We start from the raw sequence: 26,063 nt of genomic DNA, 5'->3' as shown, positions 1-26,063 counted from the left end.
ACAAGGCCATATGCTTAGTCTCAAGGAGGAGTGGGCCACTTTGTCCCAAGAACTCCTGAATCACTTGGTACTAAGTATAATACGATGCTGTTAGAGCTGCATCGCAGTTCGGGAGGAGGGACGTATTCTATACTAAAATGTCTCTCCTCATAGTTTTCTGTAAGCACTGTACATTAATTCCTTAACTACATCCTTAGGAAATTTATAACTTTTGCCAAAAACGTATTGGAAGTTAATTTGTACCACATTTACAACACGTGTTTTTGTGTAATATAATTTATATTAGTATGCTGGCAATAAATTGATCTCCACTTTTGGATGTAGTCATGAAAATATTTTCATATACAGGTGAAAATGTAGTTCGCCCTTAGCTTTTGGACCCTAAGTGTACTTGAGAAATTAAAAATTATAAAAGTATAGCTTATTGTATATTACATGATAAACGATATAAAATTGTTGAATGTAACTCATTCTCAAATCTCGGTTTGTTCATGTATGGTATTGAAAAAACCATTGCCGCTTATACTTCTATATACTACAATACTCTGATCAATATTCTGAAACCACAGGGATTTCCTTTTTATTTGTTTTTCTATATGGAATGCATGACAGATAATCACAGGAAATACATTCAAAACACATTCAGATAGAATAATAAAAATGTTTTCTTAGATATAAGTTGTTGTCATTGTCGTTAACGTGTTATTCTAAACAGACCGTTAAAAAACAAACCAATCAATCCATTGTTCGTGATGGGTTACTATTTGTGTTGTTTCTGTGTGGGTGGGTGGGTTTGTGGGTGGGTGCGCGCGTGCGAAGCATAAATGCGCTCACCGTTAAATTGCATCTCATAAATCCTAAATGTAGTAGATTCGAACTGTGCATTTCGATTCAAGATGAGAAATTGGCGTAGATACCCGCAACCTCTCCAGGATTTTAAGTTGAAGTATAAAGAGACGAAATGTTTTGTTTTTATGGTTACCACTTAAATTGCAAACAATAATCCATTAACCGAAAGTACTTGGGCTGAGTTTATTGGTTAGATGTCCTTTCTGATAACAGCGGTTTAGATAGACTTTTTAAATCCGTATATCCGAAAATTTATTTGTTTATTTTATTTCTGTGGAGATCAACTAACTCTGATCCAAAATAAGAAAACTCAGTTAACGTCGAAGTATAGAATTTTTTTTTTCCAGAGATATTTCTTTTAACAAGAATTGTGTTAATCCTAATAGAATTTATAGAACCTATTTGAACAAGAGGATACGGGTAAATACATCAAAAAGGTCGATACATCAAATAATTGTGAAACGAGTTCTCCATATTAACTAGATTTTGTATTGTTCAGTTAATTATGTTAACATTTGAAGGCTACTTTTTTTTATTCTTTCTTTCTGAACATGAAAGCTGCGTTTTTCTTGCTGTGTGTATAGTAGGCAAAATATACGATATGCTTACATATATAGCTAGAATTATATGTGTGTGTGTGTGTGTGTGTGTGTGTGTGTGAGAGAGAGAGAGAGAGAGAGAGAGAGAGAGAGAGAAATAAGCTGACCAAACCACCATAATCAGATAAAGCTTTATTCTTATTTCTATTAAAAGGATATTAAAGTAAGTTTAACTCGGACAGTTACAGTTTTACCACATTAAAATAACTACCGTGAAAGTTTGCTGTTTTAAAGATACTTGTGACATAAGACTGAATGATATATGCACGTAACCACAAGAAAGATATTTATTTAACTAAATATTTCGGTCTGGAAATAGCAGACCATCCTCAGTGGCATTAGAAGAACAGTTTAAAAAAGTACAAGCTAGAATACTAACAATAGATCATTAAAAATAGAACACGCCGCGTGATGTTATATCACTAAGTATGAAACGGAATATTTTGAAGTAGAGACATGATTGGGTGAAAAAAATTAATGAGTAATCTTGATTAGACTTTCCCAGATTTTTGATATAGATATGCAGTCATTACGATTCGGGTTGGGACGATGGAGCAAGGCCTCAACGCTTTCCTTGAACAAACGTTCGAACCTATAACGGGATCTATGTAAGAGGCGAGTCCTAGACCAAAAGATGCTGTGGTCAGTTTCAATCCCGTGTTGAGCCAATCCAGACTTTTCAGGTTTGGTGTGAAGAATGGAGGATTGATGTTCTTGGATTCTTTTTTTTCAAGAGAACGTCCAGTCTGTCCAAAATAGGAGAGATCACAGTTGCACGATATTTGATAAACTCCAGGAAGAGATAAAGTTGAGCGTTTGTCTTTAGGAGAAGGAAAATGAGAAGACAATTTGTTAATAGGTGAATACGTAGCTGTTGACTCATATTTCTTTAAAATTCTTACGATAGGTTCTGAAATACCGGAGATATAAGGAATAGGCACTCGACGTATTGAAACTTTGTTGTTTTGTGGAGGATTATAAGAATTGAGAAGACGTTGAGTACTTTTTTCAGAAAGGCCATTGAATTTCATGTGTTGTTGGATAGTAGAAAGTTCTTTCTGTAGATAATCAAAATTAGAACAATTAGTTTTGGCTCTTCTGATGAGGCATTTTGTAATTCCTGTTTTTTGACATGGATGATGGGCTGATTCTTTAAGAATATAACGACCTGTGAATGTTGGTTTCCTCTATACTGTAGTTGTAAGAATATTTGAAGGTGATCGGATGAGGAGAACGTCTAAAAGAGATAACTGGTTGTTTTCTTCTAATTCCATAGTAAATTTTATGCAATGATGCAAGGAATTAATACTGTTTAAAAAAGAAGGTAAAGCGTTTTTGCTGTGAGGCCAAATAGTAAATATGTCATCTATATATCTTACCCAAAAAGATGGTTGAGGGAAAATAGATGAGAAGAGGACTTTTTCTAAATGTTCTAAATAAAAGTTGGCTAAAGCCGGAGAAAGAGGACTTCCCATGGTCGTTCCTTCTACTTGGCTGTAAAATTTGTTTTGATATACGAAATATCCAGAATGTATTACGAAATCGAATAGTTTTATAATGTCTTGAGGAAAGATGTCAGCAAGTAATTTTAAAGTTTCCTTGAGAGGTACATTGGTATATAAAGATTCTATATCAAAGCTAACCATAAGATCTGTAGGGTGTAATGAGACATTTTTTAATTTTTCTAAGAAATCCGAGGAGTTTTTTAAAAAGAATTAGAGTTTCCAATGTAAGATTTCAATAATTTAGCTAGATATTTGGCTATACGGTAAGTAGGAGAATCAATACAATCTACTATTGGACGAAGAGGATAGTCAATCTTATGGATTTTTGGAAGACCAAAAAATCTAGGAGGTCTTGCAAAATGAGTTTTAAATCTTTCAATTGCGTCTTTATCTAAACTGATGCCTTCATCTAAGAGAGAATTTAATTTCTTTAGTTGTCTGTTGGTTGGATTATAATCAATTTCTTGATATGGGGAGCGATCTCCAAGCAAAAGAGAAAGTTTTCTTCTGTAATTTGCTGAGTCCATAACTACTGTTGCTCTTCCTTTGTCAGCTTTAGTGATAACGAGGTGATTGTTTTTTCTCAAGGACTGTAAAGATTTCATTTCAGAAAGAGATATGTTGGAAGGAGGAAGTTTGGGCTTAATTAGAGAAGAAGCGACTTCTAGGCGAAGAGCATTAGCTTTATCAGTAGTTAGATGACTGAGATTCCGTTCAATGTTAACTAGGAAATCTAGATATGGTATCTTATTAGGAACAATAGAAAAATCATATCCTTTTGACAGGATGAGGGTTTCGCTTTCAGTCAAAGGACGTCCGGATATATTTACAATCCAATTATCTGGAGTTATGAATGGCTTGGATTGTATAGACGAAAGCGCTTCATATTTACGGTTAAGATGTTAACTTAGTTTATTATACGCACGTTGAGTAGAACGTTTAGCCACATTTAGAACTATGTGAGAAAGATGTGGATCCAAATTTGTAGGAATATAGGTGTGCAGATCAGAAATCTGATGACTGTGAATAGCAAGGTCACGTTTTCAAATTCCGTGCAAACTGTGATCTCTCCTATTTTGTACAGACTGGACGTTCTCTTGAAAAAAGAATCCAAGAACATCAATCCTCCATTTTTCACAACAAACCTTAAAAGTCTGGATTGGCTCAACACGGGATTGAAACTGATCACAGCATCTTTTGGTCCAGGACTCGCCTCTTACATAGATCCCGTTATAGGTTCGAACGTTTGTTCGAGGAAAGCGTTGAGGCCTTGCTCCATCGTCCCAACCTGAATCGTAATGACTGTATATCTATATCAAAAATCTGGGAAAGTCTAATCAAGGTTACGCATTAATTTTTCCCCCCCAATCATGTCTCTACTTCAAAATATTCCGTTTCATACTTAGTCATATAACATCACGCGGCGTGTTCTATTTTTAACGATTTATTGTTAGTATTCTAGCTTGTATTTTTTTAACTGTTCTTGTAATACCACTCAGGATGGTCTGCTATTTCCAGACCGAAATATTTGGTTAAATAAATATCCTTCTTGTGGTTACGTGCATATAGCATTCTACCGTGAAAGTGTTTCTATTGGCTTAATTAAGTGACGTTCCGTTTCTAATTATAGGTTACGTCTTTGAAATGCATACAAAGATGTTGTTTCACATTCATTCACACTGAGATATTCATTTTACAGAAAAACAAGACTGAACTTAGTTAAAATGCCTACTTGGTAATGCTTTAAGTACCACTGTGCAATTCTCTTGATAAATAATGGAAAAAACCTTGATTTTTATCTAAAACCACTTTTTTTCCCCCGATCCACAATAGACATCGTAAGTCTTTAATTAAAGCGAAACATTTCGTTTGTACAATTTAATCAAATATTCGCCTCGCACACAAAACAAACTGATGGAACCGGTGCAGTGATAGAACTTTGGAATTGATCTTTGAAAAGCCTTTTTTTTTTTGGCTACAAACAAATTTATGCAGAGAATTTAAAAGTACTTAGCGTAAAGAGACTCGTGCGGTAAAGCATTCGCAAAAGTTTAATGAGGAACTAACTATTGGCAAATAACATGTTTATGACAGAAGTAACTACTTAGTAAATATTACTCTTATTTATTTATTCTTAATTTTGCAATATCCTAATATACTTTAATAAAAAGAAAAAAATAAAATAAACGTAATTTTACTTCAAAAGATACAAATTTTTAATTAAAAACAAACTTTTTTACTAACTATTTTCCAAACTACCTTTTTCATTTTTAAATACTGTATAATATATTCATAACAAAATAGGAAGAATTATTGGGTGAAGGTAGACTGGATGAATCAATCGACCGTGAGATGCGGTGATTGATTCATTCAATCCAAAACCCTTGGAGGGTAATGGATAGCAATGCCGTAGCTAATGAAGCTCTAACTGAGGCTCGGCTATTGCTGTTACCCTCCTGCCATGATCAGAGCTTTAATAATAGCTCAATAACCTTATCCCTACACTGCCCGCTACAGATAACGGGGAATATGAAAAGCATTTTTGCTTCGCCCCTTTAAGCCAGTCCTTATAAGGACTATAAGGAAGAATTATTGGAGGTGGATGGAATTTGGCCGTGATTAATACCCTTGGAGGGTAATGGATGGCAATGCTGTAGCCAATGAAGTACTAACTGAGGCTCGGCTATTGCTGTTACCCTCCTGTCATGATCCAAGCTTTAATTTAATAGCTCAATAACACCTTATCCCTACACTGTCCTCTACAGATAACGGGGAAGATGAAAAGCATTCTTGCTTCGCCCCTTTAAGCCAGTCCTTATAAGGACTATAAGAATTATTGGAGAGAGGGTTGGAGGTTAAATGGACTGTGAGATGCGGTGATTGTGAGATTGCCATCCATTAACCCTTGGAGGTTAATGGATGGCAATGCTGTAGCCAGTGAAGTTCTAACTGAGGCTCAGCTATTGCTGTTACCCTCCTGCCATGATCAGAGCTTTAATAGCTCAATAACACCTTGTTCCTACATTGTCCTCTACAGATAACGAGGAAGATGAAATCCATTCTTGCTTCGTCCCTTTAAGCCAGTCCTTATAAGGACTATAAGAATTATTGGGATAGTAATGCTGTCGCCAATGAAGTTTTAAGTGAAGCTGAACTATTGCTGTTACTTTACTCTCCTCCCATGATCAGAGCTTATACCCCTATATTAACACTTTCATTGCCAAGCTGAAAATTGGAATTTCGTGTGATGGCCAACTTTTATTTATTTTTTTATTTAGTTAACGACGTCAACGCGATAATGCGTGATCGGCCGTTTGGTGAGAGCTCGTATCGCGTGATTGGCAATGAACGTGTTAACCGATCCATACATTTTCTTTACAGATAACGAGGAATATTAAAAGCATTTTTGCTTCACACATTTAGCCAATAAAAGAATTATTGGATATTTTCTTTTATTACATTATTGCAAATCTTTTAAATATTCATCTTTTCTAGAGGCAAAGAATGATAGTTTGTGATCATTTCTTTACACTCCATAGCCCATAACTCAGTACGAAAACAGTACTATCTAGTCATAGCGTATCTATAGTGGCATGTCATACGATCCCGGATGAATCATTCACCCTATTACAAAGAATTTATCCTTTGTCCTGTTTTGAATAATTCAACAACAAATACCGGCTGTAATCGGTAGAGTAAGGCTACCAATCAAAACAAATGCAATTTACAGTTTATGAGAATATTTGTTCTCATCAACATTCTCGGGATTATCAAAATGTTCCTGATATTAGGATCTTTTCGGCTGGTTTTGCATGGGTTCATATGGGCAAAGTTTGCGATACTTCCGTTGCATCAAAATACAAATCTAATTTAGTTGTCGTAAAATGTGCAATGTAAATAGTAAATAAGAAAACAGTAGTCTAAAATTCAATCTTTGTTGTTTCATATCACATGGCATAATCAAATTTAATATCGCATAAGCCTAAATTGCAAAATAAATTAAATTACCAGAATGTAATTTATGAGATAATGTAGTTTGCACTGAATCAATAATTCCTTATTTTACAAAGTTTATCTCTTTTTTTAGGATCATTCCATTAGTATCAATCCTCCTTCGCTCTGTTTTTTAATCCTATCAGAAATTTCATTCTATCTTTCCTTCTATCTGAAATATTTTCCATACGAAATTTGCTCGTTAAGAATCATGCATAAACTATTAACATGGAAAGAAATTAAATTATCATTTATTTTTAATTAAAAATTAAATTTCAAAATATAATTTTAGGTTAAGTATAATATATTATTTAATTAATTAAATAATTTAAAATAGCTGAAAAAATAACTTAAAAATACAAAAATATGTTAAGACACGATTTTGTTTTATGCTTAATGTAAAGTAATCCCACAAAAGGACATGACATCATCTTGCTTGCAGCTCGTGATCCCTCGTTTTCTGAATTTTTTCTTTATTTATAGTTCAAGATCATAAACTACAGTTCTTTATGGAACTTTCTTTTAAAAGCCACAAAGTAATTTGAGGAATGCTGTCTTTTAGCCAACATAATATAATAAATCAGATTTTTTCAATTCGTCTTTATCTTCTCAGATAATATAATACTTTTTTTTCTTTTTAAATGCAATTCATTTTTATTTTATTTTATCTTCTCAAAGAAATGATCAATGAAAAGCAGCAGTTCTTTTTACATTTTACATATGAAGAATCAAATTAATTAAATTGCTCTGCAGATATCTAAGCAAATAAGTTAAAGAATGGTAGCAGATGGTACCCACTTATGGTTTGTTTGCAACGGTTGCTAGGAGGTGTTTTAATTAATCATGCAGTAGTGTAGTTTGTATCTTTTCTTTCAATACCTAAACTTTCGTAACAGATTTTAATGAATGTCATGTTACCTCACAGTTGTTCTCAGATTTCGTCATGTTTTAAATATCTAATAAATGAAGCAGTAGATTAATCCACCGATTGTTTAAAATTAAAAAAATAAAATAAAATAAAACGTAATACAGTTTTCACATTGATGAGATCGTATTCATTTCGTTGTTAGTTTGTCCTTGTTTCTCACTAATGTTAAATTTGAATAATTCATGGTTGGCTTTTGCTATTTTCGATTTTTTGAATTTGTACTCTTTATTGGTACTTTCATAGCAAAATTATGATTACTTCTGGCTTGCAGTCTCATAACAGACTGCAAGCCAGAAGATTATCGCTCAAAAGCATCCCACTAAAAAATAATATTAATAATAAAATTCCTTAATCATTTTTAATTGAGTAGGATCAAAGACACAGCAACAAAGAAAAATTGCACGACAAAACCATTTTACTTAATAAGAACAGATACTACTGTATGATTTTAGCTTTCTAACGAAATATGCTTTAAAAATCCTTGGCCTTTCATGATCATGGTGGGAGGGTTTACCATCCCTGAAACAAGGATTTTTTCCCCCGAAAATTGACAGATTGGTCAGCTGTGAGATATCTCGTGATCATAAAATAACTAATCCTATTACACAACAAACAGTCTGTTCCACATCATACTCTGAACATGATGAGAAGTCGGTTGATGACATACTCGTTAAGCTGCCATATTTTCAACACGCTCCCCCTCCCCACCTCCCAAAACAACATTTCTATTTCATTCTGTCTTCCGTATTATTACAGTTGTATAAATTGTAGGGCAGAAAAATAAACATTACAGTGAATACTATAATATCATAATTGATTTTTTAAAAAATGTTGAATTATATTAAAATGTAGTCACCATTGCAGTACCCCATTGATGATAAAAAAGATCCTGGCTTCTAGTTAAGTCATGTCATTCATGACATAAGTATTTTGATTGATAACACTCTCCAGTATATAAGAGATATAAGATGCCCTAAGGCAGTGTTTCCCAGCGTTTTTTGAATCATGCCCCACCTCAACGCCTCAAAGATTTTGATACCCCCCTCTAGCATAATAGTCAACCAAGTTCTGAAAAAGTATAATATAAATCGTACTTTAAATAATAAAGGAACATAAGTAAAACTGTTTTTAATTTGACTTTCTTCAATGAATATAAATTTTATATTACACTTTGTATATTATAAAATATAAATCGAACTGAACTCGGGAAAATAAAATCCAAGTCAATGCGATTCTTCAGCTTGATGTTTGCTGCAAAGAGTTTCTATTTGAGGTACTAATTTAGTCATTTTCAATCTCAAATCCCCACGGTTTGTGATATCCAGATGATTTCTTTTTGTCAGTAGCAACTCATTTACAGCACTAAAGCCACATTCAACTAAATATGACGACGGGAAGGGCAACAGTATTTTTTTTTTTTTTTTGCAAAACTAGTTGAATTTCGGTATTTCGTTTCTGTCTCGTCAGAAAGCCATGCCATTGTTCCTTTTATGTTGAATAAAGTTCTAAACTCATCATTTTGCTTTTCTGAGAGTTCTTCTTGATACTGTATTTATGTTGACTGCTGTACTAGTGATTTTCTTGGTATTTTCTTGGAAAGTCAGGGTTGCAACATCGACAATTTATCCCCCAAAAATATTCAAATTGCCTCCCGTGGGACGTACTCCCCACGTTGGGGAAACACTGCCCCAAGGAAAGCTTTACGTTTGTCCTATTAAGTATTCGCTAACCTAGAAACCTCGTTGGGTATGGCACGTTCATACAGTGCAATGATATCACACAATTATATATAATATGATCCCACTGTATACACATCGTATAATATCGCCTATTTCCTATCTTGTGATGAATGTTATTTCCGAAACGCTTGCTCTAAAAGGGGGATAAACAATTTCCCCATATGATTCGAGCATCTGCCAGGTACATTGGAATTATCGACAGTTATAAAGTTACAGTGTATGAGCAGATATTCGGAGGCTTTCGTTTCGCATTGTCTCAGGTATTGTGTTGCTTGTGTTACCTGAAACTATTATTCATGTGCTTGCACGAGTGCGATGACGAATCCCATAACATACATTCTATCAGAAGAGGGTCTATATTAGGTGTGTATAAATTGCGTTGTTTATGTGCAAGGTTGATTATTTGTTGCCAAACACTGACAATGTCCCTTAATTCCCTTAATATTTACGCCAGGTGGATTGTGTGTTGGTATTCAACGATCAGATTAACCTTAATGGTAGCTAGAATGCGTATTTTCATAATTTGAACAAGCCTAACTTAATTAAGTATTTCAAGGATGCATTGTATGTGTCAGATAAATTGGTCAAGGTGAAGAAAAAACTACTCTCGTAATATATATATATATATATATATATCAGTACATAACAAGAACAAACACAAGTATGGGTGGAAAGGCTTCCTTTACCCTTACGATAATTTGCCTCACTCTGCTGATCAACAAATATAATTTTTTTCCCTCATTTTTTTCTTTTTCTTAACCGTTTCCTTTTGTCTTATGTATCCTATAAATTGGGAATAGTACGTATTGCTTTGAAATATTGTTTCCATTTTATTTATAAGTATTTCTTTATTTATAAATGTTTATTCTGAATGTTTAGCCTTTTTTTGGAGACAATGTTTTATTAACTGACTCTAACATTCAGAACTGTCCTAAAGAACAGAATAGAAGGAAATAATCTGTTAGGATAAATGACCACATTCTTCAAGAAGTAAATGATTTTCAGTACCTTGGTTCCAACATTGATACCCTAACTGACATAGCGAAAAGAAAACACAAAGCTCTGCATTTCCATAAAGTCTAACTAATATCTCGAAATCCAGTCTAATCACTACATGCCAAAATTTGTGTTTACAAAACCACCACTCAAACGATATTCATGTATGGTTCCCAGACATGGAACATCACTACTCAACGAGCAGTTTATATCATCAATAGTTTTGGGACAACATGCCTCAAAACAATGCTAGGATACAAATTACAAGATCACTTTCCTAATATTGTCATTCTTGAAGAAAGCCAGCAAAGACCCCTAATAGAAACAATTAAAAATAAAAGTCAACTGGAATTATCGGCTTACCAAATTGCTCTCTCTACAGCCCAACTAATGGGCACATAGGAAAACCCAAGAAAAACAGGTTTGGCAATATATAGCATACTTCATTTTGAAGATGAGGCTCATGGACCATCTGACATTTAGCACTTGGTACAAAACAGAATAACCTGGATCACTTTCATCCGATAGACTTTATTTCCACGAGTTTGTTACATACATTTTTCTGTATATATTTTCCTATTCATATATGAATGACGGATGATAATTTAAAATAGTTCTTATATAAAAGTCAAACATATTAGAAATAAACTGAATGACGTTACTGAACCTACTAAACAGCGTAAAAGTAGGATGAATGACGTCACATCCGCCTTAAAGTATTAAACAAATATACAAATACTTCTGTTTTTCTATATTAGTAAAATACACAGGTTCTCCCAGTTTATTATGAACCCATATTAGCTTGAATATCAGCATAAAAATCTTATTTAACCGTGAAATAAGCCTATGATCATTAACGAAGAAATTGTAATTTTAATAGTATTATTTGTATAACTTCCGTTGGGTGTCAGATATGTCTCTTTGCCCTGGTCTTCCATATATGATATTTTAGTTCTGTAATGGGGAACATGTAAAGTTTGTTTTCCTTGTTCGTCGGAAGAGGAGGAAAAAAGGAATAACATCTCATCTACTGTGTGAAGGTTGGAATTTGTAAAGCCTCGCCTATATTTATCCAGATGTGTTGCGCAAGTGGACAGTCATAAATGGAATACCTGATCGTGTCTATAGAATCACATACCCAGCAGATGGGTTTATGTGTTTTTATGTTTCCACTGAACTGACATTTTTAGACAGATCTTATCTAAATGGATAACAACACACTCTAACTAGATTTTCGAAGAAATGGTCGCGTTAGCTTCTAGATGAGGCGGTGGTCAAAATTTATCCATTATCTGTCTCTTTCTTTGGCACTAATTATGTCGATACTCCCTTTAGGAGATGTATATACAAGATTAGCATTGAGTTATTCTAACAATGTACTCAAACTTTGTTTACAAGTCCTTATAAGGATAAGGACTGGCTTAAAGAGGCGAAGCGAGAATGCATTTAATCTTCCCCGTTATCTGTAGAGGAAAGTGTGGGGGGATAAGGTGTTATTGAGCAATTAAGGCTCTGATCATGGCAGGAGGGTAACAGCAATAGCCGAGCCTCAGTTAGAACTTCATTGGCTACAGCATTGCCATCCCTTACCCTCCAAGGGTATTGGATTGAATGGATTGAATCAATCACCGCATCTCACGGTCGATTGATCGGCCCCCCCAACCTCTAAGTCCTCTTTACGACTTCATTACATTCACAGAACAATTCTCTAAAAAGGTGTAAATGTCTTTATTTGGAACATAATGTTGTTTAAAAGAAATAATTTTGTTTTAAATTGCTTTTTTATGTCGCATTTTATATCCTTTTATATAATATAAATAATATTTAAATTTCTTTGAAATATTTTTCATTCCTTGAGATGAAAAGTAGTTTATCATAACATTATTCTATTCTAATGTTACACAAACATTACCTTTCAAATCTTGTGAACAAATTATTGAAAGATTTGTTAGCCTCATTGAATATCTGTTTCTTCCATGCTTTTAAAAAACTAGCGAACGTTACTGTATTGCGTACCAACTAACTGCTTCGTTAAACTTTAATATATTTATGATAAACATATGTTTATCATAATAAATTGCATAGAATGCAGTTATCCCTTAATAATATTTATTATGCAAACATCATGGAGACACTTCATGCATAAAATATCAACACGTGATGTTGTAATTATTTGCAACATTTATAGCTGATTGTTTACAATCTATGCGATTTTTTAAAAAAAAAAAAAAAAGCTATGATTTTTGTTGATCTTTATGGCGCTTTTATTATCCCTATAGCTTATCTAAAATTTTCGAAATGTATTCTAAATGTTATTCTAAATATAAACAAACATGTAATAGCAAAAACAGTGGTAAATATAAATCTCATCCTTTGAGAAACCACGTCTTTATTTTCTTTTTATTTCTTTTTCTTTTTCTTCCTTTTTTTCTCTAGAAAAATCAGAGTGCGATACCATAATTAGTGATCAGCAGTCGTTTTTCATTCTTTTGTTTTTTTTTTAACTATTTATTTATTTTTTAACAGAAAACATTTATCAATATCACTGATGGGATATGTTGCTTGGAAAACACTTTTATTTTATTTTATTTATTTTTTGTTTTTGTTATTGAACAATAGAGCTTTGTAAGTTAAGTTTTGTACGCAAGATCAATCTTTTTTGCAACAAATACACTCTGAAAATAAAATTCATTAAAAAATAAAAGCATTACGATCTAGGGTATTAGCCGTCTCTTTCATTAGTAAATATCTATAACTTCGAGAACAACAGACTTAATGAACAAGAGGAAATTCGCGTCCTTCTAAATGTTTTTTTTTTTCTTGGCGTTTTATTTCGGGTAAGAAAATCCATCTCATTCATTAAAGGCATTTGTAAATCCTGAAAGCGTTCGTTACATTTCATGTCTTCATTTCAGTCGAACAAACATTGTCATTAAATGTTTGCTATTCAACGCCTCTCAATACGACCAAGTAAAAGTATTTCTTTCATGTTAATATAGGACCAAAATTCGTCCTAAAGTTCCAAGAAACTCAGACGTTTTATAGGTAACGCTGAAGAAAATGTGTGTTAAAATTAAAAACAAAACTGTCAATTCCACTGAACTAAGAATCATTGAACTCGTTCCAAGAAGTTTAAAATGGTAACGTCAGCTATGAAACCTAAAACGTACCCATAAAATACGAAATATGATGCTTCTGAATCGAAACTTATAAGTTTATAACTTTATATTAATTTTTCCATCAGCATTGACGTCACAAAACGGATTCTGGAACACAAAACCTTCCACCCACTTCCTTAACATTTTCAGCTTATCCTAGCTAAATAGCAACAACAACAACAACAACATCCTGAACATTTCTGCTTACATGCAAAACATCTTCTACAGCCTCTTTCCAGTTTGCTAAAGAGAAGTGACAAATGAGATGATCTCCATAAAATGTTATTCAACAAGTGAGCCAAAGTGCAATAAAAACGAAGCACACTATAAAAGGTTTAAAATAAATCCACCGTTATTTTTATATGTGAAACAAAAATATAATGAGTTAATGACATCTGACTTTGAAAGTGACCTTAGTGCAAAACTACCCTCATACCTAAATGATAGCCATATGCGCTAAGTTCCCTCATCCTTCTCTTCGCTTCTCCTCATCTTCTTCTCGCTTGGACCACGAACTATTTCTTTCTGTCACAACACTGGTCACAACTGATATTTTCCTTAATTCTGTTGTTCCTATTCATTTTATTTCGCCCTCCTATGAAACAAGACAATGTCTTCGAAGAGCCTACAATCCACAGACTTCAAAACTGAAACATATGTCCAACACGTATCTTTTCCTAACCATTTCATTCTTCAACAGCGCTGTTGCATCACAACATCATAAGTCAGTTCGAGGATTACTGGCTGCTAAAAAAAATTTAATCCTTCCCAGGGAACTTAGTCTAGCTTTAATCTTCTTGTCTTTTATTTATTAACCGTCAGTGAGTAACACACTTCAATATTGCGAACAGTTGTATTGTTGCGCTGTGTAGGTTTCGTAACTTGTTTTTATGTTTTCTATGTTATGTTCTCCTGTATATCGTCCTACTTATAAAATTCCGAAATATATTTAATTTTAACACCACCTTCCAATGAAAAGTCTACTGTTTGATTCGTTTGTCTGAATAGATTGTTTGATTTGTTACAGTGGAGAAATGATCTTAGCATTGCTAGGGAAAAAATACAGTATATATATATATATATATATATATATATATATATGTAGAAAGTATTTTTACCTTGGGTATAAATATGTTAAAGATACCAAGCAATTTTAAACCTGGTTTTACTCCATTTCCCAAGTAAGCAAACAGACTAAAAGTCAAGTTTGCGCCTGCAATTGATGCAAGTCTAACTGATCCCACAGGTAGTGCAGGACCAGGACAACTCGTGGCAAAGGTGGAACAAGCTCCGATCACTAATCTTAATATTTACCCTTAATGCCAAAACACATCTCCAAGAAGGGGATGTATGATGTTTTGTATTAAAGGCAAGGGGCCACTACCCAGACCGGTTTCGACCTTTATTGAGGTCTCGTCAGTGGGAGCTAGGCTTAGAAATACCAAGATTTAGTAATACCGAGCTTGTAAGTATTTCTTTAATACAAAACATCATACATCCCCTTCTTGGAGATGTGTTTTGGCATTAAGGGAAAATATTAAGATTAGTGATCGGAGCTTGTTCCACCTTTGCCACGAGTTGCCCTGGTCCTGCACTACCTGTGGGATCAGTTAGACTTGCATCAATTGCAGGCGCAAACTTGACTTTTAGTCTGTTTGCTTACTTGGGAAATGGAGTAAAACCAGGTTTAAAATTGCTTGGTATCTTTAACATATATATATATATATATATATATATATATATATATATATATATATATATATATATCATAGTAAGAAATAATTCAGGTTTGAAATCCAGTTGACCAATAGAAAATAACACTAGACACTGAGACACTGAAGTGCATAAGTAACAAGAGTAAACTGGTCACGTGACCATTACAAAACATTCATTAATTTTCTTGCTTTATCACTAAATCAATTATTGTCAGTAATTGGAGAACGACAGATCAGAAAAGTGATAATAATGAATATAGTTGTTATGCTCACGGATAAATATATGCTTACATCTATCTGATTATTATTTTTTTTGGGGGGGGGGTATTGAATGTCTTTGTAGAGTGGTAACACTTTCATGCAAAATTTAATTTCTTTTTCTTTTCTTTTCTGTTTCTTTTTTTTTCTTTTTTTTTTTTTTTTTTGAATAGGAAGGATAAAAACTGGAGTATTGAACCATCGATAGTTTTTTGTTCGCATCATAGAGAATGAAACTTAATAATTAAAACGGAACATTTTAATTTAGGAGCGTGATGTAATTAGTACTTTTACAAAAATTTCTTTTCCGTAAATAGATTTTCTAAAATACAAATGTCGACTTATTTCCCGAAATATCTTGACAAACCCTTTTCTGAATAAACGCATTATTTCTAATCATTGCTAGCAGGCAATTTTTCAGTGTGTTCATTCTTACATAAAAAAAGAAAATTCGGAAACTTCAAATCCCCAATTTATCTCAAGCACACAATGAAGAGCAAAGAAAGTATCAGTGGAATCGATGCAGCTTTAGATGGGATCTAAATCTTGCGAAGCATCTAATAATAAACCTTCACAGTCACAGACCGTGCATCTATTCTAAACAGATTATGTAAAGAAGACGCCCGTTGTAGCCAACAGCAGTAGACTCTCTCAAGGATATACACAGACTAAACCAAGCAGGGGCGGCTCGTGCATATGTACTGAGGAACCCCCATTTTTTATATATATATAAATATATTTATTAATTTATTTATATTTGCTTGTAATATTTAATTTTATCATCAACAATCCTATACAATTCTCTTATTTTGTATAAAAAGTAATAAAAATCCATCTTGTAGCACTTAGGAGGGCAAAGGACGCTAGCAGCACTGTGTTTGCCACAGTGTCATATTGCTACGCGCGCAAGCATATGCACGTCATAGTGAGATGCGAGCTATTAGCGTAATGCGACACTGCCCGTTGCGCAGTTCCACTGTTGTTTATTTGCACTTTGCGCCAGTAGTAGAGTGTTCGTAGTATTTATCGTGTTTACTCCGTCTCTTTAAATATTTGGACATTACATTTGTTAATAGTTTTTATTTTAGAACATTATTGGAGTTATTGACAATTATGACCTCAGAAATGCAACCTCAAGAAATAATTATAAAAATTCTCTTGACAATTCCTATGACTACATCGGAGCCTGAACTTTGTTTTTCAACATTAAAGAGAATAAAAACATTTCTGAGGAGCACTATGAATCAGGATAGGTTAAATGCACTTGCGATGATTTCAACGGAGAAAAAATTCTTCAACAGTCACACAAACATCAAGAAAAACGTTATTGACCTTTTCGCTCGAAACAAAACAAGAAGAATGCATTTTATTTTTAAGTAATTTTGAATTATACCAAACTGTATAATTTTATCGATAATAAACAATATTTTTTCACGTTTAATTTTTTTTAAAAATTTTTACCATAATTTTGATATTTTATTCAAACACGTATACACTATACTTACCATGTGTATGTATATTTCGAAAGTTGCAGCACCCCCACGATTTCAAGCCATGAGCCGTCACTAAAACTAAGAAATATAATTCTTAACATTTTTTCTTGATTACATTAAATGGAATACAAAAATTATAACTCTGTGACCTGTAAAGTGAGACCGCGCCTGCTATGTGTAGATCGTTTGTGAATGTAGGGCGAATATTCAGTGGTATAGCACACGTTCGTAAAACTAAAACAACTGTAGTGAACCAAGGCTTTCGCAATAATGATCATTATTGAGAGACCTAGCATCATTACAATCGTTAGATCGCTCAATAACGGTTTTACTTCATCATGCAATCCAGCTGGAATATATATGCAACTGTGGCAGTTATTGGATACCATAGCCATTGTATCCGAAGGAATAGCCCAGTTACTAAGGAAAATTTTCATCCATTGATTTACATACATCAAAAGAAAGAAACAAATAAACAGAATTAACCTCTGTCACTACTGGGAAATCTACACTTTTTAAAAAAATCAATTTTCTGGCTAATAAAGCGTAGATTTCCCAGTAGTGACAGAGGTTAATTCTGTTTATTTGTTTCTTTCTTTTCCTGTATGTAAATCAAAGATGAAATTTTTCCTTAGTAACTGGGCTATTCCTTCTTAGTTTCTCTTCTTTTCACTTAGCATTCAGCTTAACGGAAGATATTGTTCTCAGATAAAAAAAATTTCTGGAGCACTACATTTCCTTATTTATTTTTATGCTACTAATTATCAGTGTTACATTCTTCCTATGGTGACTAATGATGTTTGCTAAGTTGTTAATAGCGATAAAACGTTTAATTGGTCTCTAATGGAATTTAAGAGTTTGTTCCTGTGGGCATATCATTCAACAGCATCTCCATTAGTTACCTTAAACACTTTTCAATATCGGAATGAAAGTTAGAAAAAAGAGACACTTCCATTAGCTTTAATTAAAGTGCCTTTCATTGCTATTTTTTAGTTTCATTCGTGCTTCAGTAAGCAAATAACCTGCCATTCACTGTGAATATTTCTTGATCGGAACGGTGTTAATCAATTAAAATCATTTTGTTGCCAAACTTGTGCGTAACTGTGTGATAAAAAAAAATAAAAAACATCATTGTGATGCACTATTTAACATACTACACATGCTATACATGATACTGCCGCTAGATGGAGTCATAATCATTTTGTAACTAAAATATACAAAAATAGTCAGTTTATTAAAGATACCCAACTAATAACGTTTGAGAATGACTACAATCTTCAGAATATCCTCGCAACGTGGAAAAATAAACTACATAGCAGTATTTGCCTTAATGTAATAGGCCATCAGTTCAACTAATGAACTTTTCCATCTCAAAATTGTTGGTACGAATTGCAATTAGGTGAGCAAGAGAAGGAATATAAATCACTTTAGATATTCATATCATCCCTGTCATATTGACTCCCATGAAATCACTCTAGACAGGACCTTTGAAAATCATCACACTCATCTGAACGTATATATGGTCTACAAAATGCAGTTTGCCTATTTTTAGAAGGTGTCGACCACACAGTCACGTATTAGTAGGAATTCCATTTAGTGTGGACCTTTATTCATTTTGAGTTAATTATAGAACGGAAAATGTAAAAAAAATATATAACAATTATACAAGGTATATTTCTACATTTTAATTAAAGCTCTGGTTTTATTGGGATCCAAAAACATTTTAATTACTTCAATAATCACATACAAACGAAGCATATTAGTATTTTTAATTAACACTTTATATTTTAACATTTAAAGATACTTTTCCATCATAACATCTAGTATATATATCTTTTCTACAGATAGGAGGGATTCCAGTCCAGATTTACGCTCACGAGTAGACCTATTTCGGAACCGAAATCCTAGGTTGCGGAGCGCGTAACCACTGGGCTAACCGCGCGGCAGGAGGGATTACACACATAAATTAAATATTTTATTATTTATTATATAAAAAATAAAAACGTGTATTTCATTTTTCAGTTAAACTTTGTATTTTTATTATAGAATTTAATTATTCGTACACATAATTTTCATTATATCAGCCAATACCAATACCGATCCTCTTCAATTCCTTGCCCACAGTTCGGTGAGATATGGGTCGAGAATAGCCTTCATTAAATGCTTAGGTCAATTGCTGCACAAAGGAAATTCTGTTTGTCCGTAAACATCTTCTCAGACAAAGGCGACTTCGTTCCCGACAGACCTTCCTAGGAACACAGTTACGCCTTTTAGACAGGCAATGCAGGTTATTTTTCTACTGATTAAACACCCAAGATATCCCACCTTTTCAGAAACCAGTGAGCTCTGCTGTTTCCAAAATCGTGGCTACAGCCAGACTGTCACCCACAATAAGTCCTTTATCGGACTCCGAAAGATGTTTTTTTTTTCCCGTTGCGATCAACACTATTGACAATTACTGACAGCAGCAGCAGCAACATTCTTAAATAGTTGCCTAGACCACGTGGTAACGCAGTGAACAAATATTTTGCATATACGCTGCGTAAGTGACGTTTACGTACATCTGCATAAAGATTTCTAATTCAGTGGCCAGTATGGGTTAATCTTATAATTTACAAAATGTATTATTTAGTTATTGCCTGATATAATATGCTAATTAAACTCAATACATAGATGTAAATTTTAGCCTCAACATAACAAATGGGATATTTTAAACTTTTTCGTTGAGATAAATTATCCATATAGTTTTACACACAAACCCTACATGTTATCGATCGGCAGACTGGATAATAATATTACATGGAAAGCATACGCGCATACAAAATCATAGCATGTCATGTTACAATCAACCAAGACTGTGGTTTTCATTTCTGAAGTATTTTTGAAGTATTCTATAGAAGTGTAACCAAGAAAGCAGGTAACTTGAATACATTAATAATTAGTGCTTGAATTACTGTTCATTTTTATAAAGTAAAGGGAAAAAATTATTATCTGAAAAATATATATTGTTTATATTTAAACGAAATATCCATATTGTGTAAAACGACTAACTGCTATTGTATATGACGAAAAATGTTTTTTTTAACCAATTTTATTTCAAAATTTCGATTTTTTAAAATCCTTGACTTTGAGTTTAAAAAGAGACGCTGCCTGATATTCGTTTTTATAGTTTAAACCTTTTAAAATTAAAACAATTTAAAAAAATAATATGCGATTAAAATGCTTTTAAAAACATAATAGTTTTGTGATGTAAGTGTTAAACACCATACAGTTTTTCGGATATCTTTATTTATCAACTATATAAAGTTGGTTTTAGGGAACGGTATAAATTTCGGAAGGAGGGAATGGAATCAATCGACCGTGAGATGCGGTGATTGATTCATTCAATCCAATATCCTTGGAGGGTAATGGATGGCAATTCTGTAGCCAATGAAGTTCTAACTGAGGCTCAGCTATTGCTGTTATCCTCCTGCCATGATCAGAGCTTTAAATGCTCAATAACACCTTATTATCCATACACTGTCCTCTACAGATAACGGGGAAGATGAAAGCATTCTTGCTTCGCCCCTTTAAGCCAGTCCTTATAAGGACGGTATAAATTTAATAAGTAAAGCGTAAAATAACTCAAAATGCCTCACTGCAATCCAACAACAAATCCGTGTCACCAACAGAAATATATGAGATTTTAAGAAAACTAAATAACAAAAAGGCTCCGGGTCCAGATGGAATAACAAACAATATGCTCAAATTACTTCCCCGCAAATGGGTTATATATCTGGTAGCCATCATTAGTGCCATCCTCCGGCTAAATTATTTCCCACAGCGATGGAAAATTGCCGACGTTTTCCTAATTTCCAAACCTGGAAAAAATACACAGTTCCTGAAAATTACAGACCAATCAGCCTTCTTTCATGCATAGCTAAGATAGCCGAACGTGCTATTTTCACACGGATTCAAGAGGCAACAGATATCGACCATATAATACAAGATGAACAATTCGGCTTTAGGAAATATCACTCCACAACGCTACAAATTTACAGAGTTATCGAACATATAACCCAAGGGTATGAATGTCACGAACACTCTGGCGCAGTTTTCCTTGACATCATTCAGGCATTTGATAGAGTGTGGCATCACTGACTAATTTTTAAACTACACGAAGTTGGTATTCCATTACCACTAGTTCTACTTATCAAATCATATCTAAATAACAGATAATTTAAAATAAAACTCAACGGTATCAGATCCACAGAGAGGAGAATCACAGCCGGAGTCCCTCAAGGCTCTCTGATATCTCGCCTATTCTTCTCCTTATACATGGCAGATCTCCCCAAACTGTCCCCAGCTATCACCGCTCTGTATGCCGATGACACAATCATTATAGCCAGATCCCTCCGTCCACACCTGGCCACAATCAAGCTGCAGAGAGCAGTCAATGAATTGGAGGATTCGTACACCAAATGGCGTATCGCAATTAATCCAAACAAAAGCTCTGCAGTACTTTTCACCACACGTAAAGCAGAACCGAATACAAGCATACAAATGTTTGGTAAAATCATCCCTTGGCAGAATTCTATCAAATATCTGGGAGTTCATCTTGATAGATGTCTAAACTTCAAGTCATATATAGATAGTGTCCCCACTAAGGTAAGTCAGACCACAGCACAGCTATATCCACTTTTGAATAAGAACAGCTTCCTAAGCATTGGCAACAAAATCCTCCTTTACAAATCGGTGATCAGACCGCAACTAACTTACGCCTCTCTAACCGGGGGTCACACGACTAAAAGCAACATCAGCAGATTCAGATAATACAGAATAAATGCCTAAGAATGGCATTTAATGCCTCATGGTTCGTCAGAAACATCCAGTAACATCAAGAAGCCAATCTTCCAGATATTAAGACCTACATGACAGACATTGCGAAGAAATTCTTCACAATCACGGATAATCACCCAAATCAGCTAGTTGGATAGGCAGCAGACTACAAGCCCTGAGATCATTTCAAACATAAAAAACCGAAGTACTCCATCGCAAAAGATATCTGATACAGCCTCAATGCTCACAATGAGCGTGTAAATTACCCACAATAATCTCATCACCCACAATCTAAAATCCAGATGAAGGGATAAAGAGTCAAGGACTCAGTCCATCAACCAATTCAAAGTTTTAAGGAACGGGCGGTTGTATTATGATTCGTAATACCACGTTTTAATACTACGTGTTTCTACCATGAGCTAAGCAGGTGATTTATTTTATATTATGAACTAATTTAATTAAGTATTTTTTTGAAAAATATAAATATTGTAACACTTACAAACATATTCCCATATTATATATAAAATATATGCATTGTTTGAGTTTACAAAGGGTATTTGTTGGGTGACTTGAATTTATAAAGAAAACCTTCTTTATATTCGTTTTCATATGTTAAATCATTTAAAATTAAAGAGAGATTATAAATATTTTTTAATTAAATTAATTAAAATTGAATTTAAAGTTATATTTAAAAACAGAATGGTTTCTGATGGTAAACACCACATAGTTTTTCTGATATATATCTTTATTTTTCATCTAGATTAACCTGATGGTGATTGATTCATTCAATCCAATACCCTTGGAGGGTAATGGATGGCAATGCTGTAGCCAGTGAAGTTCTAACTGAGGCTCGGCTATTGCTGTTACCCTCCTGCCATGATCAGAGCTTTAATAGCTCATTAACACCCTATCCTGACACTGTCCTCTACAGATAACGGGGAAGATAAAAAGCATTCTTGCTTCGCCCCTTTAAGCCAGTCCTTATAAAGACTATAAGGACTGATTTTGTAGGAAATTCAGTAATCTTATGTTAATATTAGTGCGTGTTTCGCATGTAGTATTTTGAAATATTCGAAGCACGTATATTAGATGGAAATAAAAACAGAAGCGAAGGCTCTAAAATAAGCTGTTTACCGACCCTTCCTGTACTCCACCATTCCCGAATGTGATGTCGCTCCCATGTCCTATAATAATGCGGAATATATATTCGTTCGTGTAACACATGACAAAATACACGATCCGCTGACAGACTAAACCCATGAAATGCATTTAGAGCTTACATTTTCACACTTCATTTGTAGACTCTTGTCGGTCCTAATGTGCTGGGAATTTGTCAAGAGAACAGAGGGATTAACTTAAGAATCGATGCTTACAACTGGAGCCATAGTGTGAACTGAAATATCTCCTACACTGCGTTATAAATAAATTCTCTAGACTGAGTACAACAGTGGCTAGCAAAATTTGTGGACATACAGTGAATGCAAATAAGAAATAAGCACCATATTATGCTATTATGCTGATGACAAAAAATAATAAGATAACAAGAACAAAAAGAATGTAACCTGATTTTTGCATTCAATGGAAGTAAAATAGATCTTTACCACGGAGGTGCAATCTATCTCCTAAGCATCGTAAAGAATACTTCTGTTGCCAGAAGGCATTTCTTATTTGGGTAAAACACACAGCTACAAACACTTTGCACAGAAAAGTACACCAGAGTTCGTAACATTAATGACTCAATAAATTCAAAGAATTTTATCGATCCCCGTAGCTGCAAACCATAAACAAATATCTCATCTGTGCCAGAAACTATTCTTTAAGTAAATGATTTAATTTATGGTTAGTATTAATGAATATTTTTTCTGCAACAAGTTACAGCTTCATCAGACACACACGTTCAACGAAGTGCACACAATCTTCTTTAAAATCTGTTATTGATGCATTACACAGGATTTACGCAGCAGTTGAGCACTACTAAAGACAGCAAATAATGAATGAAGGCGGATATTTCCATATGTTCTAGCCATCCGATACATCTGTTGCCAGAACAAAGGTTTAACAGCTACGTTAAACATAAACTGAACTGCTCAAGCTTTCCAAGTTATGGAGAGCCTTATTTCTAAGAAATAGAGTACATGTTTGAGAGAAACTCAAGCAAACATTTCACCGCTACCACTGCAAACAAAAAGAAATTAGCAGCTAAAAGTCACTTGCATTGTCTGAAAACAGGAATATGTTTTTTCTTTCTCCCAAGATGATAATAATACCACCTGGATTCCACAATATGGATTTAACAGTTCATTTAGACATCGTTTCCCTGACTACCAGCATCTCTTGACAGGAAATGGCGGATGTAGCCAAACGAAAGTTTCCCTTCGATATTATGAAGGCGATTGATTTTTGATACAAGGTACTTTCCTTTTCAAGATAAGTTTTATCAACAAATATGATAAATGCTCTCCTCTCCCCTACAAGAAGACTTGCTATTTTTTTTCTGAAGCATTTTAAGCAGCAAATCTTCTATTATATTCTTCCTATCGCCTGTTTTGTAGACGCATATTGACGATGTAAAAATAACTAAAATTCGTTATTTCTACACTACAACTCGATATGTTTGTTACGAAAGAATAATACTATCCATCTAAGAATAAAATTCACTTTGGGTATGAAAGGAAACCTTTTTTAATTCTCTTGATTCTTGTCATCAGAATGAAGAACTTCAAGATATAATTAAGATAAAAAATAGGTCTCTTAATATTAATGGGACTGTAGTTTTTTAATCTGTCAGTAAGGTTTCTTGGTTGTTCCTCAGCAAAGGACAAGCTGTCCACTTTGCCCTTTCTATGTTTTTCCTAGGTTCCTTGATCTTGTGATCCATCACATGTTGACCAGTCCGGAAGACTTTCTGCTGTTCGTCGCGAAGAAAATAAAAATGACCTAATGTATTATGAATCAGAGCGGTGTACTCTTGCTGAACCATCTTGCTTTAATCAGAGAGTCCTTTGGAAGATAACTGGTGTGTAAGAAGAAACATTTCCAATGAAACTGCTATTTAATGAGACTTGTGAGACATCTTACATTGCCCTAATATTTAAAGGTCTAATGAACTACTTCATTTCCTTTATTTTTGGTTTACCGAATAGAATCGTTGATTTGATTTTCACATTTAGAATGTCTTTATGAAACGTGAGTAAAAGTTAATTTTTTGCGTAAGTTATTTCGCACTTATTAACAATCTTTTTTGTTGTTTAATAAATGAAGAATAACTTACGCGAAAACGTTTTTTTTTTTTTTTTTTGCCATTTTCAATAGCACGGATTCACATTGCTTCAGACATTTGACATTAATGGCTTTAGGGATGAAGCAATATGCTTTTCATAATTCCCGCTATCTGTTAAGGCTACAATGAGAGTAAACTTTTGTGAGCAGTTTGCTCGCCCTGAATGGGCATGAAGTTTAAGCATCGCTATTGGAAGCTAAAATGGCTTTTGGTCTTTTATATTTGAATATATATGTTGCCTCGTATGCTACAGCTTGGTGAACTAGATCGCTGGAGTGTATAGATGTCTTTAAGAAGAACTTTGTTGCTAAAGATTGTAGGAAAGAGAAAATATAAGGAATATTTGTATCTCGATGAAGTTGATTGTTTCTGAAGAACCCTGAAGCGTTTAGAATCATTCGCAAGCACTTATTTTGTACAAGTTGCAGTTTGATAATGTTTGTAGTGGAGGTATGGCTCCAGACTGGAGAAGCGTAAGTGACTATGGGAAGAATCATCAGCTGGTATAAAAACAATTTGATTCTGATGTTTAGCTTGCTGTTCCTGTTGATTAGGGAGTAGATCTCGGCAATGGCTTTAGAGGCCTTTGCACACATAGTCTTGATGTGCTGGTTAAAAGTTAATTTTTTGTCGAGGACGACACCAAGGAATTTTGTTTCTGTCTGCCAGGGAATTAAATAGTAAGACATCTCCTGCAGGAGATATTGATCTTTTCGTGAAGAAAATGGCTGA

The sequence above is a fragment of the Typopeltis vanoorti genome, chromosome 19, assembly GCF_054136105.1.
Source record: "Typopeltis vanoorti isolate ZY-2024b chromosome 19, IOZ_Tvanoo_1.0, whole genome shotgun sequence".
NCBI classification, from domain to species: Eukaryota; Metazoa; Arthropoda; class Arachnida; order Uropygi; family Thelyphonidae; genus Typopeltis; species Typopeltis vanoorti.
The sequence above is the reverse complement of the archived record's forward strand: the minus strand, read 5'-3'. Positions refer to the sequence as shown.